Source organism: Conger conger, chromosome 15, assembly GCF_963514075.1.
Source record: "Conger conger chromosome 15, fConCon1.1, whole genome shotgun sequence".
Classification (NCBI taxonomy): domain Eukaryota; kingdom Metazoa; phylum Chordata; class Actinopteri; order Anguilliformes; family Congridae; genus Conger; species Conger conger.
Window position 1 is genome coordinate 3773195 of NC_083774.1, and position 13442 is coordinate 3786636.

Sequence of the window (13442 nt, forward strand, 5' to 3'; positions counted from 1 at the left end):
GCTGCCCCGAGGGATTAAGAGCGGTACTGGTGTTCTCCAAGACAGGAAGAGCCCTGGGAGGGAGGCGGCTGGGGAGGGAGGCGGCTGGGCAGGGGTGGGAGTGAGTCACCCGGCAGTGCCCGCGGAGAGATTAAATTTAGATCACTGCAGAAAAGCCCATGAACGGTCTGGTCTGGCCCGGGGGCCGCCTGCGCTCGGGTCGTGTCCTCGCCCTGGCAGAGGGGATCGTGCGGAGAAGCCGCGGCCTTACCGCGCAGAGCCCCGTCCGCACGCACCGCCGGAGGGCCGGAGAAACCGGAGCGGCCGTGCGCTAAACGCTAAACGGACTCCGTTTATAAAGTGGCTTTTATCCCGAGCGCACTACAATCGATGCCTCTCATTCACTCACACACTCTCTCACACACCAACGGCGATAGGCTGCAATGCAAGGCACCGACCAGGAGCAATTGGGGGTTAGGCGCCTTGCTCAGGGACACTTCCACACACCCAGGGCGGGGGATCGATCCGCCAGCCAGACGACCTCCTGAGCTAATGTTGCCCCCGGTATAACGGCTAGCCCACTGTGCCCGTGATTCAGCTACTACCTTGGCTTCCACGTCACGGTTTAGTTTGTCCCCGGAACACATAATTACACGCAAAAATAAAACAAGAGGTCTTCCACTACGTCAATGACTACGTCCAAAGTCTCAAACATATCCTCACAAAAGGTGGTGCAATTCAATATTGCACACTAATTATAGCAGTACGTCATTTTTTTCACGTTCTTTTTTTCATTCATTTGCAAAAACTACAGCTTCCAAAATGATTTTCTCCAATGTAAAAGAAATTGTTGTGTGACATTTCACGCCTCCCAAAGCTCTCAAAATCTTTTTCACCTGAAAACCAAACTCAGAAACACCATCTCTGGTCATGATGCTGAAAACAAATCAACAAAAAAACTGAGAATAATGCATGCCAGAAATATATGACATTTAATACAGCCTAGGTAAAAACTAAAAGTACAGACACAACATATTAACCTGGTGATTTAGCAACATGCTTCACACGGCAGACAAATTGCTCATCACAAAGTCAGTATTTCTGCCAACCAAATGTGAGACTGTTCACACAAGAGGCGGTTGACCGAGTTCCGTTCCCCACATTAACTACAGCCCCGTTCCAGCTGCCGGTGAGCCGCCATTCCGTTTCTGCAGTCTCTCCACCGCCAAAAATAACGGTGGGACACACAATTTCATTATTCATTGGGTAAAACATCCATAATGCAACAGCCTTTTCTTTAAATAGACTTCGGCTCTGCCCCACAACTGAAATATTAATTCAAACCCGAGTTACAACAGGTAAACAATCTAAAGGTTAAAACGGCACTCAGAGGTGACTTGCCCGACCTCCGACCTTTCGCTACAATGGACACAACAGTCGTTTCCGGTGGAATTTATCACCTCCAAGAGCCGCAGCGGTGCCAGGAGAGAAGCCAATGGGAACAGATCAGTGTCTACAGACACTAGCCAATGACTGAACGTGCCAACTGCATATAGACATTCACAGAGGCTTTCAATGCACGGCTGTACATTTGGTTGTGGTGCCATAATAAGGGTGTCCAGATGCAACTCACTCACTCACTCACTCACTCACTCACTCACTCACTCACTCACTCACTCACTCACTCACTCACTCACTCACTCACTCACTCACTCACTCACTCACTCACTCACTCACTCACTCACTCACTCACTCACTCACTCACTCACTCACTCACTCACTCACTCACTCACTCACTCACTCACTCACTCACTCACTCACTCACTCACTCACTCACTCACTCACTCACTCACTCTCACACACACACACACACACACACACACACACACACACACACACACACACACACACACACACACTCTCACACAGACACACACACACACACACACACACACACACACACACTCACACACTCACTCACACACACACACACACACACACACACACACACACACACACACACACACACACACACACACACACACACACACACTCTCTCTCACACAGACACACACACACACACACACACACACACACACACACACACACACACACACACACACACAGAGCCGATAAAGATCTGCCTCTCCCAGTGTAAACACAGCGCCCAGCGTTGAGCCCAGCCTTCCGGGGCCCTGTTCCCAGCGAGGCTCGGGCCAGGAAGCGCTGACGGCGACACATTGCGCTCTCCATCAGAGCGGCCGCGCTACGCCACGCGCTCACAGCAGACTGTGGGAACCAGAGCCCCGTCCGCACAGACACAGAGCGGGGGGGGGGGGAGGGGACTCAGAATGTGCTCACAACATTACCGGAATGTTCCATCAGGGCTACAACACGGTAGCAACACTGTGAGAACTTCTTATCCCGCCGACTTTCAAAAGGGGGGGGCAGAGAACACTTAGAGGAGCTTTGACGGGCACTGCGGCCATATGGCACCGTTAAGAGCTCGCCGCCAGCGCGTGGTTGGCACGGCGACGGCCAGACCCGGCTGGTTCTTTCCATTGCACGCAAGCGGCATTAAACGCTTCCAGACGAAACGGGCGGAAGGAACGCGGGCGGAACGCAACGCGCCGCACGCCGCCGGCGGCCTAACGGTCACGATGGAAAGTGAGCGCGGGAGACGAGCTCTGCGGTTTCCGCTCCGCGGAGGAGAGGAATAAATCCCGACAGACGCTCGCCGACTGACGAGGCCGTCAGCCGTTCTGACTCAACGGCTCGTCTACCTGGGAGCGACTCATTCCCCGACCCCATTGGCCGACAGCGGACGCCGCCTTCCAATCGCAGCGCGGCACGGTTTATACGGAATTCCCCAGCGGACCCGGGAACGCATCGACGGACCTTGGACCGCGGCGCAGTGGCCTAATCTCCGGAACTGCGTCTGCCCACCAAACGCAACAAGCTGCAAGCGCTCCTCGTGTTGAATTGATTTTGACCCAGACTGCAGAAAGAGACCTAGACATCGGGCACAAATAACAAAACCCAGATGGAAAACTGCAAAGTGTCTCTGCGCGCACGTATACGTCTGAGTACAAGGGCTTAGCGCGGAGAACATACAGTGCTTTGTGACAAAGAAGCTCAAAGGTATAGCAGGAAACAACTTCTCAGAAAACAATGATGAAAAGAAATTCAGCACAAACAATATTCTATGCGGTTCTCAACTGTGGTCTGTGGGCTGTTTCATATATGCATTTTTCATGCATGTGAAGCATGTGCATTTAATTTGGTTGTTCAGGTCACCAAAATATTTTTTCGCGGCTGGCCGAGGCAGTTATAAATATTTCAGTGGTTTGCTGAAAAACAAGTTTTAAAACTTTTCTATAGATATCTATAAAATGCATGCTGCATGTTTTGTAAAAAAAAAAAATCTAATAAAACTTTAAACCCGAAGGATAAGTATCAAAAGATGAAAGCAGAAATCTAGTTCTACATCTGCAGGCGTGAAAGATTGTGTTTTTTGAGTGTCAAAGATACAGCAGCATCACAGCTGAGAACAGCAGTGCGACGGGGATGTGGTGGGGCTCCGCTCGACGGTGAGGTCACAACACGCACGCACGCACGCACGCACGCACGCACGCAGACGCACAGACACACGCACGCAGACACACGCACACACACACACACACACACACACACACACACACAGACACACGCACACACACACACACACACACACACACACACACACAGACACACGCACGCACGCACGCACGCACCTCTCCCCCTTCCTGCCCTGCATATCAATGTAAACGGGCCAGCTGAATGGCTTCAGCTGCCCTATCAAAAGAGCACTGCTGTTACAGGCCTCTGACTGCCATTCACCCACACAACCACACCAGAGGAGAGAGGGGGAGAGAGACTGGGACAAACTGAGAGAGAGAGAGAGAGAAGGAGAGAGAGAGAGAGATGGTGGGAGGGTGAGGGTGTGAGGGATGTAAAAAGAGGGAAAGGGAGAGAGAGGGAGCAAAGGAGAGAGGAAGAGGAGAGAGAAAGAGAGGGAGTTAGAGAACAGGGGGAAGGGAGAGGGATAGAGAGAAAGTGAAAGAAAATCATGACAAAACCTCATGTGAGCCGGCGCCTTGGCAGGCTCATGAACACAGCCCCAGAGGCAGTGGCCCTTGGTGTTGTGTGTATTTGAGAGTGGGCTGAAAGCCCTGCTCCACCTCGCTCAGCCCTCACACACCGTGCAGCAGGGCAGCACAGTCACATCTGAGACTGGCTAAGATTCAGGAGACGCTGTGCGCACTGCACTCTGCTCTCCAACAGCCGCGCGCCTCCCTCCGCATGCGAAACGCAGCAACCCTCTCCATTCTCGAGGCAGGAGCGTCGTCAACGCACACGGCGCTTCGCCCAGAAACCGGCCAGAGGCGACTACTGCAGTGCCTCCTGTCCCGGGACATCCATACCCAGAAAACACACAGATAACCGATCACCGGGCTCTCCCGACCGCCAATCAAAACAGCGACTGCCATCTCGGGCGCTGTCACTCCCGGGGCGTGCACACACGTGCGCTCTCAGACGTGCCGCGTCCCGCACACGCGTCTCCGTGCGCGCGCAGGGCGAGCTCCGACACCGCCAGCCAATGAAACGCCGGCGTGGCCGCTCTTCTGGGGCGGGTACGAGCACCTTCTCCAGCGGCGGCGAGGAGGGAAGGAGGCCTCGCTCTCAGGAGCAGACACTCACCGCACTGCCAGGCACACGGGCGTGCGCTCGAGCGGCGGGCGAACAGCCGTGAGAAACCCGCCGCAGGAAACCGAGAGTTGTGTGGGCCCGCTCACATTTCTAATAAAATAAGAGCCGGGAAAATCATCAACCGCGCTCTCCACTCACAACGCCTTCCTGTCTGCCGTGACCTGCAGCGGCCCCCGCCATCGAGAGACCGGCTGGGTATCAGACCAGCGATGCACATCCGGGGCCTTTTCTGATGGTACAGATCAATAACGCAGCACGTCTTTAAGATTATCGGAGTCCGACGGCACCCAACCATCAACGGCTACGTCCTAAATACCAAGCAACAAAATTATAAGCAATAAAAGAAAGGATTTAGAAGATCACTACCGCTCCTGAAGAGACCTGAGTATTTTCTGCATCAGCCTGTACAGCCTGCATCTGTGCCTGGTTTTTTTGGGGGTTTTTTTTGTATAGAACCAAAGCATACACTTACAAATGCAAGTGCCATATCGTAGCTACATAACAAAGCTAAGTCTGTTTCACTAATATGAGGCAGAATAGATACAACTAGCCTTAGCTAATTTGCCTGCCAGGCGTACACTGAAGTGACAGCAACACCCCTGTTATTATCTCAATTGAGCAATACCGTTCACACAGATTGTTAGCCCTGACAAGTCATGTGATAAGTTATTACCTTACACCATCAGAATGGTGATATAGCCAGCAACAACAAAAAAAATAGAAAGGTTACAGATATCCATCCTTTCAGCGGTTTGAAAATAATGTCCTTAAGCACAACCACAGCTGAATTAGGTCACCATCAATAATACTCCGTGTATCTGAGACTGTAGTACAAATTAAGCAAAAAGACAGGCAGGGAAAAAATAATAATCATAATTCAGGTGCATTACCATCTTCTGGCATGGTGACGCAGGATGAGGTTACACAGCCTCGTGTTTGCTGATAACCAGGACTAATAGCAAATTGTTCGACCTAAAAAGGCACAACATCAAAGCAACATTGGTAAAGTACACAGACAAAGAAAAAGATACAGCACAAGGGAGAACCTTTCCCTTTGATGTGCGGGAGTTATAAAAAAATATATATAAAAAATGTTATCCAAAGAACAGAGGACAGAGAGGTCATTACCAGGAAGGGATGAAATTCTAGACCATAAAACACCCCCCCCCCCCTTCCCTCCTCTGCCCCCAATTCAGCTCCAATATCCCAGGGTACAACGGGGAGCTGTAGACATTTTGTTTTTAAAGGGAAGGGGGGGGGGAGAGGGGAGGATTTGAAAGGAGCCTAAATGGCATTTGTCTGTCCAGAGAGAGTGTCCAGAGGAGGCACAGGCCATAAAAGATTTATACGGCTGGAAAACACAGGGAAGGCAAGCGCTGCTATTCCTGTTTATAGACGGGCACAAAGGAGGCCTACGAATGGGAGGGTCCCGACCTCCACTGGCCAGGTTTTGGGCCTGAGTGCTAACAGAGCGTTTTCAGATATTCACACGGACCGCCCGGTCCATTTCCTGCCCACGCACAGGGAGCGTCGTCAAATTTAGGTGGCAGCAGTCCGAGGTACGTGCTGTTCCATCCCTCGGTTGTGAGGAAGCGGTGCATGCGTGTCTCTCTCTCGCTCTCTCTCTCTCTGCGGTTTTATTAAGGCATGAACTCCCGTTCCGCGCTGCTACGTAGCCACTGGAAGAATCGCAGACTTGGCTATTGGAAAGGAAATAGTAATTTGCAAAAGGAATTGGATATTTCAAACCACTAAAAAACAGCCTTCCGTTATAACTGACTGTGTCATGTAATTTTGAGCTTGATTCAAGGATGCTGCCCAATATAAAAAGAGAAAATGGAACTAGACATTGACTGACGTTTATCTGAATAATATATGACTGACCAATTAGCTCACGTGGTCCGTCCACGACTCGCGCACATGTGCACACAAACAGATCGGGAAATTGTCTGCCAACAATTGTCTATGACACGGCGAACGCATATCAAACCCTTTTTTCACATTTGTTTTGACATTTCTGATACGAATTGCAATATTTGAATGTTCTCACACAAACACCATTTTATTAGCTCATGAGAGAGAAGCGGCAATTTTGACATTTTTATGTGGCACCACAAATTAGTTCTGATGGTCGCAGTGTAATTAAAGCAAAGACTATACCGGCACATTACGAAGTCAAACGGCTATTGTGGTCGTTTATAGTATCGCATGTACATGCATGTTGCATTCATATCGCCAATAATGGTCTCTTCATCATTTCAAGCTACTATTGTTGCAATCTAAGCGTTCAACATCTAGAAACATTAATAGTACCTGCAGAAAATAAAAATAGGTCTTCTCTGTCAGAATTTCACAAACTAACATATCCAGCAATTTGATTAATTTAAGAGTTAGGTTAGACTGGCTAACATTAGCGAGAGTAAGTGTAGTCACTTTGAACTGGCTGCTCAGACCAGCTGCTTGTCCACACTAGCACCAAACGCACCAAACGTACGGCAGCCGAAGGCCTCGAGGCCTTTCGTGTACGAAGCAACAAAGGTCGCACGGTTTCCTATTCAACACGATTCAAACACTACAAACAGGCCAATGCAGCCGACCTGAAACCACACCGTCCCCAACAGAGCCAATGCTGGGAGTATGTAGATCATACGCGCGGAGAATATTTATCAAAGATGCCAAAAACCTGCCGGCCACAAGGTCACGTCGTCTCCGTAAAAACCGGACTTTGTAAATTTCACCCGAGGACCAGACCAAGAGCACCTTCTGTGCCAGCGCACCAAGAGTGATGTGCCATGCCTGTTGTTGTGTTTCCGCGCAGGCTCACAAACGCAGCACGCTGAGCTCCCAGTTCCCCGCATAAGCCTACTCATGTTGACCCAATTCTTTTACCACGGCTGTACTGTGCTTTCATACGTCTTATTCATAATGGAAAAACCAAGACGAAGAGGGTACACATGTAGTACGTCCATTATTGCAATGGTGGGCTTTCAAAAGTGTTCACTTGGGTTTGGAAAGTTTGGGTTTTCCAGGGGATTTGTTCTAAAACCGCATTAACCATTTGAGGAGGTTTAAGAAGCACATCCCGGGTGCTTCTTAAAGGCACTCTCAGGGTTAAAACATCATGTGACCTGCCCTAACACTGAGTCAATTGTTTGGACCGCTGGCCCGGTCTTCATTACACGGGGTGTCCGTTTCTCCTCGGTTATCTGATACACGAGGGCCAGGGCAGACCTTTGAGGGACATCTGTCAAGCGTTCCTCTGATGAATTAGCTACGCTCACAACTGTGACTACTTTCAAAGCAACAATACAGAGGCCCAAATAGGGCAGACACTTTGCATAATGACCGGCAGGCATATGGTTACTTGTCCCATTTCTTTTTTTTAATGTTTATACACACACCTCAATAATGATGCAAGTGTCAGTTTAAGAGTAGCAAACAAAGGAAATTATGAATCAACATAAAAAATAAAAAAAACAGCTGTACTGATGCGGTTAAAAAATTTTTTCCATCACTCAACTCAACTGTTAATTTAGCCTTTGAAAACAACTCGAAAAAAGATTTTGCAAACCAGTTTTGGTCGTTCCCAGGAAAAATAAAGACGCAATCATACAATACAAAAGCCAAAATATGGTATTTATTTCCGAATTACTTCAACATAATCAGGCGACCAAGACAAACAGCAGCAGATGCATTCTCACGTCGCTGCGATGCGTTCACTTGTGTGTCAGCCGCGCAGGAGAGAGAGAACACAGCGAGCAGAAGCTCAGCACAACTCGGGCAATACGAGTGGGACTCGTAGCCCACACCCTGACCTCAGCACAGCGCGAGAGAAAGGGCGGATGTGGCAGGACCTTCTTGCACGTGCACGTCTCTCTCCCGCGAGTGCATCGAGAAAACAACAACAACAACACCACCACCACCACCACCGCCGCCGGGCCCAGGCAGCCCGAAACCCAGGCCTGACAGAGCGCCCTCCCTGACGGGCTGCGGCAGCCAATCAGGCGCCCCCCCGTGCAAAGCAGGAGCAGCAGTGCGAGGTTGCCCTGGAGATGGAGCAATGTTCCAGACCCGAGGAGCTTCTACGAGTGTGGTGAGAAGGAGCCCCTCGTTCTGCCCGATTTCGGCTTTTGTTTCGTTCGCCATTTTCAGGCCGTCTCGTTACATAGCAGGTCGGGAGGGGGCGAGTGGGAGAGAGGCCATGTCTAGCGATGACCTGAAATGAATCCTGTGGCCGTGTGGGAGTTCTGGCTCATACAGAGGTCCCAGTGTGAAGCCCCACAACTGCATTGTATTGTCCAGAAGCAGCAGACGTGTGTGCCCACAGGAAGGCGCACCCCCCCCCCCCCCACCCCCCCGAGTGTTTGAGGTCTGCAACAGGAAAGGAGTCTCCCACATGCCCCCTCCAATCACAGAGCTCCTCACCCTTGACCCCTGCAGAACATTACTTCCTGCCCCCGTTAGCCATTCTGGGGAGGAATGCCGAAAGATGTCCCAGCATTGCCACCACGAAGCCAACTGCTTCCACAGTGGACTGCGGCACACCCGATCAGCCATTTCAATTTTTAATTCCTGTGAAGTGACTCTTTTTCATCCAGCACACGCCTTTTTGCACCAACGGGAAGTGCGGTAAGTTGTTCATACGACGCCCATCGAGGCGACCGACGCTTAACCTATGTGAACTAGAGAAGGTGCCGTGTTGATTACGGGGCATTCAAAACAGCATCTAACCACACATCTAAAAAAAAAATAAAAAAAAATTTCACATACATCTGCACAACCTTATCCTTCCACAAATCCATAACAAAACAAGCAGAATGGTAAACCGCTAGCTGAAGACACACCAAGGCTCATAGGTGGGCCATTATCCCTGCCACTCCATGGCTTTGTTTGGATAACTGCTCATTCGATATGGTTTGGCTAAAACACTCAGCTAAACCTGCAATTGTGACTGCTGCAGACCATGTTCCCCAATCATCTCCAAACCCACAACTTTGCTTCAAAGTTTCAGAAGAAAATATGCGCACGCCACCAAATGCAGAAAAGGCAAGAAAAGACATAACTGCAAGAATTAAAAGAATTTGGAGTGTCAAACTAGACCTGGCAAAAAAAGTGTCCGTATGCTCTTCTCCAAAGAATTAAAATGCAAGTCCCATTAAAAAGTTTCAGTTCAAATTCATCCAAATTGCTACAGCCCCACTAGTAGCATAAACGGCACGTTGGCCAACTTATTTGAGTCACGGTGTGCTTTATGGTCTGGCTGTTGGGGTTTTTGTCTCTGTTCCCAATTACTCTGAATATTGCTCACGGGGATGCTCACATTTTTCTCTGCGCCAGATATTCCAACCAAACGTGTAAAATGTGCTAATCGTACTGCGTGTACCCCCATATCCAATAAAGGGTATGTCAACAATACTTCCCTATCCAGATGAACCAATTTAACATGGCTGCACATCCCTTCTCAAGAGGTCGACGTAAAGTTCGACCATTCAGTAACGTTACTTCGCTAGAGAAAGCATTAGAGACATTGGTGAATGGCCTTCTACAAAGACGAAGCAATTACAAAACGTAATGTGAGCCCGTAGTACTCTAATCCTGTCCCGTCTAAAGGCAGCCCACTATACATTTAACATTAATAGTCTTTCTAAAGCGATATAAAAATAACTGTACCGGCAGTGGCACAAAATAATGTTGAAAGCTAACGTTCAACCACTGAATTATGTTTTCACAGGAACGGCTGACTGCACCGATTTGCAGCTGCACTCTTAATTTGTACTTTGATTTAATATTATTATAATGCAGTATAACATTGCATACACGTTAATGCCAGGATTATGAACGGATTTAAGTCAAATGAATGACCTTTCGCCCCATTTTACTGTAATACGTTTGTGCATGAAAATAACATTACTCATCAGGGAAGTAAACATTAGACTACATTATATAAGCCAGCGCCGATGCCCGCTGGCTGCAACACTACGTTACACTATCCCAGTAAAATGCCTACTTCCATCATTTTTTTTCCCTTCTTCACAGAAGATACTTTGGTTAGTCGTTAGCTAGCACCAATTCGCTCAAATGGCCAGCTCGGAAGCAAATTATTCAAGCAAACTCTAGCTAACGAACATCACGGAAATTTTAGCTTGTTGCTAGCTAATGTTCGCTTAGCTACACTCGCTAGCTAGACTGCTACGCAGAAATAATAATAGCTTCGTTAAAGCCTTTGGCAAAATAACGTTCACGTCAGCCCACACTAACCAGTTCACCGCATTTGTGCAACTAGAGCTAGCTAACCTGCTGGCGTAGTGGATGTAGTTAGCGAACTTAGCTTATTAACAAACTAGCTAGCTATAATTAAACTTTCTCCAGGACACCATACGCTTGCTAGAAACCATAACTTGTTGTTGGCAGCATGTAGCTAGCTAACTGACGTTACTTTAATCTCTTCATAAAACAGAAAGCTAAACAACATTAGCAGGCTTAGCTAGCCAACCGTGTTGCTAGCTATGTTGATGATAAGCAAGGTGGCGCTTAATCAAAAAAGCTACCTAATCTTAGCTAGCTAGCAAGCTGAACCAATCAAGATCAACATCAATAATAAATAGGTAGCATTGGTAACATTGGCTAAAGAGCTAGCTTAGCTATTCGGACAGGTTTTCAATTGTTTATATTCGCAGGCGACAGTGATTGGCCTGTTATCAACAACAGTTACACAAAAGTTGAGAGAAGTATTTGCCATTGTTTGCATATTAATAGCTAAAAGTGCATTACCTTCAACGAAATCTGAACGGCGTCCACTTGTTTATTCTGGGTACTCCCGTCCAAGAGATGGTTCTCCCATTTGAGGCCTTGCTTCTCAACAGACTGCCGTCCGGAAACATCCGACAAAAGCAGCCCACATCGCATATACACCAATATAATATCGTTGCTAACCCCAACAGCCAATAACGCAGGCAACCTCAGATCGAAAGAAAAATCTTTCTAGATTCCCGTAGTTGGTCACGTTTCCAAAATTATTATTCCCTCCGATTTTTACGAGCCACGAATCATAATTTTTGAAGGTTCTGGGGAAAAAAGAAGCCTTGTTTGCAATATCGTTATGTAATTTCGCAGTTTCCTTAATCCTCTCTATCGACTCCTTGCTCAGGCTCCAGGCGGCCTTTGACTTCGACTTCGCTGCTGACGAAATGGGAATGAGGCGGTTTGAAAGGCCGGAGATGATAGGCTGTAGGATGTGGGAATGTAGGCGGTTCCTATTTTGTCCACGTGCGAAACTGACGCCATTCTGGATCGAGAAAAGGTGCCTCCACAACATATGAGTAACTGCCCTTTTGAGCTAATATGGCGGAAGCAGGGGCACAGTTTCACGATCTGTTGCGAATCTCCATTAGACTGCCGGAGCAGAGGAAATGGAGTACGTTCCCTGATTTTGGATAGGTTCGACTGTACGCTGTACAACGTAGCATGGTTCTCTAATAACAGATGTGACAAAAGCTGTTGATTTCGTTTTTCAGCCGATTAATACTTTCCCCTCTCAGCCATCAACGTAGCTAATAAGTCAGCAAGTTGTAGTGTTGTTCTGATTTTAATATTTTTTACCTGCTATGCTTGCCTATTGAAAACCAGTTAATTTAGTTGCTCAAAATCAATTCAAGCTCTCCTATTTAGGATGATGCATTAGCGTTCATCCACAGCTGTTGTAGCTACTTCAAATAAATATGTGTCAAAAGAGGCACTCAAAATAAATGTCTAATTAATCGTGTGTGTGTGTGTGTGTGTGTGTGTTGGGAACTTGGGCAGGGATTGTCACGAGGTTGCAAAAGCCAACTTACCTTGTAGTTATTATACATGAAAGTAGTCATACACTGCCTAGACGATTTTTCTGTCACCGTAAGTATGGAGACGACTATTCGGTCCACCTAATGAAGTGTTCAGTTCGTTGTTTTGATACAATTGAAATGATCCTTGCCACTGTTAAAGTAGTACAATTAAGATTTATGTTCAGTGTACACGTTATAACAGCAAACGTTGTTATCCGAAAGCTAAACGAGGCCGACACATAATTTCTTATGATCGTGTATAATGAAAACCATGGTAAATCTATTCGATGATTGATTTGCAAAACGTGAATTCTACTGACAGTCGAAGTAGTTGGCTAGTTAGCATATTGTACATATGGGTTGGGGAATATTTGATTGCTTGAATTTTGAGAAATAAATAAACCAACCGATAATATATTATGTTAGTAAACACAATTAATTAGGTTACGCAGAAAATAGAACATGAATCTCGGGGCAGTAGGCCCCAAAATAGGACACAATAATAGTACTTTATTTGATGCACGCTAATCATGACGCTCACCTTTTGAGCTAATCTTTGTGAATACTGCGCCCTGCTGGTTATATATATATATGTAACAACGCATTGCATTTTACTTGCTCTCCGTTTTAGGGTGCCTTGAAGGCCTTTGTCACAAGTATATTATGACATTATTTCCCATATCCAATAGCATTTACTTTGCTCACATTATGTAGAGTATCCATTTATACAACTGATTTTTTTGAGGTAACTATGAAGTAGTTCTCTGAGGATTCAAACATCTTACTTCCTGGACGGCCAGAAAAAGCCGGAGATACAGTAAGAAGATACCTTGTGTGTTAGAGCCTGCGGGACTTCTGCTTCATATTTTAGGGAGTATTGTTGTACTCTTCATC

The 13442-nt window shown here is 47.4% G+C and overlaps 1 protein-coding gene across 1 annotated transcript in view; it reads right to left on the reverse strand.

Moving 5' to 3' along the window:
- LOC133111583 (ankyrin repeat domain-containing protein 11-like) overlaps positions 1-11899 on the reverse strand; it is a 125336-nt gene extending 113437 nt beyond the window's left edge. Inside the window, exon 1 of the mRNA XM_061222049.1 lies at positions 11500-11899. The gene's annotated coding sequence lies outside the window, so the exon portion shown is untranslated. The remainder of the gene's footprint in view (positions 1-11499) is intronic.
- Positions 11900-13442: the final 1543 nt, after the last annotated feature.